At 37.9% G+C, this 6,295-nt stretch overlaps 1 long non-coding RNA gene across 1 annotated transcript; it reads right to left on the bottom strand.

Annotated features, from left to right (window-relative positions):
* Positions 1–2,788: 2,788 nt before the first annotated feature.
* On the bottom strand, positions 2,789–5,744 carry LOC135411413 (uncharacterized). The gene is made up of 3 exons (XR_010429140.1): positions 4,776–5,744; positions 4,509–4,631; positions 2,789–3,721 (listed from the first exon to the last, which is right to left on the bottom strand). It is a non-coding gene; the product is annotated as an uncharacterized LOC135411413 (long non-coding RNA).
* Positions 5,745–6,295: the final 551 nt, after the last annotated feature.

Here is a 6,295-nt window from a genome sequence, read left to right as displayed (position 1 = left end):
GTTTAGTCTATATAATCGAGAAAGCTTTATTCTGCTGCCCCTACCCAGGCTGCTTCATTGGAAATGTGCTGGGTGTCCAAGGGATCCACACGGGGCTGGTAAATATGTATAGGACCTGCGGGAGATCACTGACTTGCTGGGGGTTAGATGGGTGCCTTGGGGCATTAAATGCCCATGTGCAAGCAGCTGTATGGATGTTGATGAAATCTGGAAAGGTATTTAGCTAACTGTTGCCAAGTATCTGCCATAGGGTCAGGTTAATTATTCCATATAGGTTCGATTGATTTTATTGACTGGACTGCCAGTGAGTGTTCAGATTTTAGTTCAGGTACAGAAGCCTGAATAAAGCTGGAGCTGACTCCCACCCTCACTGAGCATAGTCTGGAATGGTTTATTCAGACCTTTTTTGATCTTAACCCTGCTTTATTGCAATGGAGACAAGGATTCTCTTTCCTACTTAGAAAACAGAGGCAAGATCTCAATTTTTCAGTTCTCTGTGCTTTTTATCACTAAGGTATTAATTATCTAAGAATTTGTTTTTACCTTAGAATGTCTAGAAGCAGAGCTAGCCTAATTCCAGTTGCCATGTTTGACCTCTTTAATTTGGGAAAATCCAGATCTCTAAATAGCCACAATTTCTTTGAGCATTTGTCCATACATGGGCTTCAGCCTCCATATCCGCATGCCACAGGCTGGATTCCTCTGGCCAGGACGTGCCCAGGCTGTGTATGCAAGCTCAGCACTTCCTAGCCAAGAGAATGCTGACTGCCATGACCAAACCTCTGCTCCCTTCCCTCTTGCTGTCTGAGCTATATCCTGACATCTCCTTGTATGTAATTAACTGTCTCAGCTACAGTGTTATCCAACTGCAGGATTTTTACCCAATGACTCATTAACCCCCCTGCCAAAAAAACTTTTTTTTTTTCCTTCTTCTTTCATTTTGCTTCGCTTTGTTTTGTTTCTGTGTAACAGACAGCCAAACATGTTAGCCTTTCTTTACAGATTCCCATATTCTGGGCAACTGTACCAGATTCAAATCTTTCTCAAAGAAATTATCAAGACAAAGAAACATCAATTATACACATTTTTATTTTGTGACTAGGCAAGACCACCTTCCCAGATTTTGGTGTTCCTGGTCCATGACTCAGTCCATATTCTTCCAAAGTGTGCTTTCCTCAGCTGTGGATCACACATTTAGTTTAGACAGTCTTACACTCCCTTGCCACGGGCCATTTCTGCACCATTGTTTAAAAATCTCCCTGTTAGACATTGATAATGCAAACAGTTGGGAATCAAATGCATAGCTTTACAGAGAAGCATCAAGATAGATCATTCAATTGGCAGAGGTGTGCAGCAGTCTCATCTTACTTAGATTTCAGGCTTTGTTTGCCTTGGATGAACTAACTGTTCCTAAATCCCCCAAAGTGACATGTATGCATGAACAAAGCAGTCTAAGGTACTTCACTTTATTCTACTTCTTTGAGAGGTGCTGATAAACACAGGTGAGCAGGCAGACAGGCAGTGACCTGAAACTTGTGATGAAATCACATCTGAAAGAAGGATCTATGGCCATCATCTCCTTCATAGCATCCTTCACACGGAATAGAATCCACAGATAAAATTTGTCCAAAGGATCTGACTTCAAACTTGTGTAATGCATAGTTACCTAAAGTAGAATATATTTCAGGGCAATACGTGGATAAATATTAAACTTACTATACAAACACTTGGTATAAACACCATTTTCCAAAGAACTTTTTTTTTTAAATTGAATATTTCACTAGAGAAGATATGTATTCACATGTGGGTTTTTGCCAGCTACTTGCAAGATAAACCTATACGATACAAGTAACATTTAAAATCACCAGTGGCTTTAGCCATTGTCAGTGACTTGAAAACATATTGCAATCCAAGACAAATAGGAAGCACAGAGAAAAAGTTATAGTGGACATGACAGAATTTTTGCAGTGCTGAGAGAACAGAACTTGTATCACAAATAGCATTTTTTTAACCTACAAAACCAAACAATTTAAAATACCACATGATGTGTCCTTGAACGACTCTTATAGAAATTGGAAACAGAAAAAGGAACTACATAGCAAAATGTGGTGCAACTCTGAATATGGAAAATGCTGTTGTGAATCAGAAGGGGAGTAGTTTCAAACAGACCTGCTTAGTTCTTTCACATGGCTGAAAATCATGAAATTATTTTTGTGATCAATCATGAAATCTTTCTCTGTTGACTGAAATGAAGTTTTTATTTCTGATCATTTCACACACATCAGAACAGAAGATTTTTTAACAGAGTTGGGATTGGAGTGTTTTTAATTGTTTTAAGGGCTGATGCAGATATTATGAAACAACAGATACATTTACAGTTTACAAGATTAAGAATAATCTATTCCTTAAAGTCAGGATTTTTTTCCCCTACAAGACAAAATAGGACATAACAGACCAGGGAACACACAGAAACAATTTTGCCCTGGATGATTTAACACAGCACATAAATGAGTTTCTGGGCACTGTAACACACTTTCTTTCTACATCTACTTGGTTGAGAAAATATTTTTATTTTTTCTCTCAATTCATCTTTTACTCTGAAGTTCAGCTATGCAAAATTGACACCATTCTACTCAAGATACCTGCTCTTTCCCTCTAACAGCTTCCAAACTTCTAAATTCAGTGATTAAAAAAGCATTTTCTCTTCTCTATTCCAGACCACACTGTAGAATCTCTTCAGTATGATTTTACATAAATTGTGATTCCAGAACATTTATTGCTAAGAAAGAGCTCAGATAGACTTTTCAATTTTGTGATGAATTTTTCAAGGTTCTTAGCCAGTTAAGACACAATCTTTTAGTCATAATCTGAGTAGATTTTGTATGGAACTCCTGAAAGACAATATATACATACACACTAAAGACATGCTCAGACAGAATATTCAAACCATTCTAAAGTTCTACTGACATAAAATTATTAAACTTTCCAAAAGGACACTACTGGTCTTTCATCTTTAATATCCAGGCAGAACTTTTGTCAGAACTTAAGTTACAGGAGGTTTTGTGAAATGAATATAAAATGGGCTGAATCATGCAATGCACTTATACTTCTCTTAGTCAAAATGACACTTGTAATGTTGGGAGGCTACAGAGTAGCTGGTACTATTCATACAATTATCTCTGTGATCTTAGCACCAGTGCAGAGAGACGGATGGAAGATGGTAAAATGTTCCTCTTTGGAATATTGCTAGTGTCTGTACAAACCTGGTCATTCAGATTATAGTTTAGTAGAGTTAATGCAGTATACCTAAATATTTCCAAAATTGCTAGTAAATCTCTATTAAGACCTCCCCAGGCTTGTCTTCTAACCAGTTCCAATGTTCAAGTCCAAGCTATTTTAAAAATGCCTATATATTGTCAGTGGAATCTGATTTTTTTTTAATTCCTTAGGAGGCCTCATTTACATGACTTCCTTGCTACAAAATTGATAATTCTTGATCTTAAGTGCAGAAGTGCAAAAACAGTTCTTACCAAGGAGATAATACTCTGTTGATAGATCTATGGCAACTGAAGAAAACAATACACTGTCCACTTTAAAGCCACTCACACAGCTCCTGATGCTTCATCCTTTCTTTAGAACAACAACAAACAAAAGCCAGGTGACTTGATCTTTTTCTTGAGCAGGTCATTCACTTCTTAAACTTCCTAAGGTGAAATCCAGCCTGTTGGAATGGGATACATATTCGGTTTACATGCTACTTAGTCCTGCTTAAGTCCCACTTGTGTTTAGGAACATAAGTGACTCAGTTTTTGCACATGCCTTGTGCAGCCCACCAGAAGTAAGCAGTGGTTAGAGATCATAGATAGTGATCTCTGTCCTAATACAGGCAAAAATTCACAGAATATGTACTGAGGAGTTTTTTCCTCTCCTGAAATTTATGGCTCCTCCTTATGTCTGACCCAAGTACATCATGTTATTTCAGGCTTCAGCAAAACTCCTTCTCCTTCCTCCTCCTTCCTCACTTCCACCAGGCTCACAAATTGTCCCCACTCCATATAAATGCAGTAGGGCAGCCAATGCTGGTAAAATTCATTTGGCTAATACCAATCTTGAAAGCTGAAAGCTGGAAACCTACTTTAAAATTAACAGAATTGAAATTTTCTCACAGCTTATCTGATTTGATCACACAACTTAGCAGCGCAGACTGTATAACCAAGATACAATATATCCCTAGCGAATTTCTACTGGCTTACCCATTTCGCAAATCAAGTACAGTGTGATCCAGTAAAGATATCAATTAGCTTATTTTGATAATTTTTTAAAAAGTTAAAATGACCGAATGTTTTCGGCAGCTTGACCTAAGCATAAACAGAAATTTTTCTGACAAACTTTGAGGAGTGCACAAAAATATATCATAGGGCTAAGATTCAATGGAAAACCAGAGCATAAATATATGCACTAGAGAAAGAAAAGAGTCTGGAAAAAAACTGCATTTTTTGAATACTTACCAGTTGAGTCCTGCTCCAAGAGTCAAGTCCAAATGCTTCTGGAACAATAGGCTAGGGCTAAAACCCATTTTGCAGTTGCTACAGTTTTGCTTGTAGTTGTTTGAGGTCCTTTTTTAAAATCTCCTTATGCACATAAAAGAATCACGTGACTCCTTTCCTAAATTTCATATTTGTAGTGAAATAGTTTGACATAGAGACTCACAGAGAAGCAGAGATATGACTAATACAATTTCTGTTTGTTTGTTTTTCACATTTTTCAAAACTTACCTGGATTGTTTGGATGCTACCTTGTATAACTGAGTAAGCTTACATTTTTCCAGGTCATTCATAAGTTTTACTGTAAAAGAGAAAGTTAATGTCATTGCAATAACCAAGACAGGAGAGGAGAAAAAAAATATGCAAAATCTTGTCTCCACACAGCTTAAACTCTATAGAGGAACTTCTCAGGGGAGAATAATTAGTTTTTTTAGTAAATTTCATGTCAGTTGGAATTTTGAACTGTATTCCAATGATAACTTATTCATTCATTGGAGTTTATTTAAGCTTTTGCAGTTTTTCTGATGGATGGACTTGGAAACTGCCATGACACTTTTCAGCATCATGTTACAGCTAAACCAGAAAGATGATGTGGGCACTATTTTATCAGCTCTGCACTTTTCTGTATTTTCACTTTCATTTCCTCTAAGTATCAAACAGTTATATTGGCTTGGTGTGAGACACACAAACATTTTAGCCAGTAGCAATCAGGAGTAACAAAGTCATCTGGGCCCTTCAGACTACCCGACTCGAATCCCCAGGTGACCAGGAGTTAGCTCACAGCATGAAACCAAAGCAAGATTTGAGTTCAGTCCCAGTGGACCTTCAGAGAAACACCTCTGGAATGTTAAAGGCAGCAAAAAAAGTGGAAGAAGGGCAGGCAGATTTGCCACTTCAGGGAGGGACACATTACTCCGTTGTTTTCAAGGATGGCAGACAGGATACTCTAGTTTTTGGCTGTCCTGTGGTCTGACATCTCATTGGCAGCAGCAAGTCATGGGGCTTGCTTCTGGAGTGCATCTGCTGGTTTCATTTCATTCAAAAAACATCAGGTTCACGCATTCCAGGATGACTCTGCAGCAAGAACCGCAACGTGAATAGTGAGAGTGATCAGGAGATTCCCATCAAAAGCACACGTCTACAACACTAAAATCCATCTGAGTTCATTTCCTAGGGTTTTCAGTTAGACCTTGGAAAATTCCACAGGAGGGAATAAAATGATCTAAAACAATAGTCTCTCTCTCCTTCACTCACTGAAGCTGTACAGGGAAGGCTAACGATAGAATTAGGCATTATTCTACTCTTCCCGTCTCAAGGAGTTGCACAATAGAAAGAAAAATCTGTGTTACAACTGTACTGAGGATTGGTTCTAGCACTAAATATTTTCTCAGGGATCTTCAGGAACTGACATGGTTGTGAAAATATGCTCTCTGCCTAGTTAACTTTTTCCTTCTGTTCCTGAGCAAGCTCACCTGTCTGACTGAAGAAAAAGTTCATTCAGTTCACCATCATCCCTCATGTCTTTTTCTTTTTCCTTTCATACCCACCATTGCTCTAGCTTACATTTGATATACTGTCTGAGATACAGTAAACAAAATTCTAGCCAATACATCAGTGGATAAAAGTTGGAATAACTAAAAAAAAATAATTTTGAAACAACAGATTTGCAAATCATCGTGTGCCTTATGCACTTCTATCCTTTCCTGAGCCTGTTTTTTTCCACTGCAGGACCTTTTAAGAGAAGACTATCT

This window comes from Pseudopipra pipra, chromosome 3 (genome assembly GCF_036250125.1).
Source record: "Pseudopipra pipra isolate bDixPip1 chromosome 3, bDixPip1.hap1, whole genome shotgun sequence".
Classification (NCBI taxonomy): domain Eukaryota; kingdom Metazoa; phylum Chordata; class Aves; order Passeriformes; family Pipridae; genus Pseudopipra; species Pseudopipra pipra.
The sequence above is the reverse complement of the archived record's forward strand: the minus strand, read 5'-3'. Positions and strand labels throughout refer to the sequence as shown.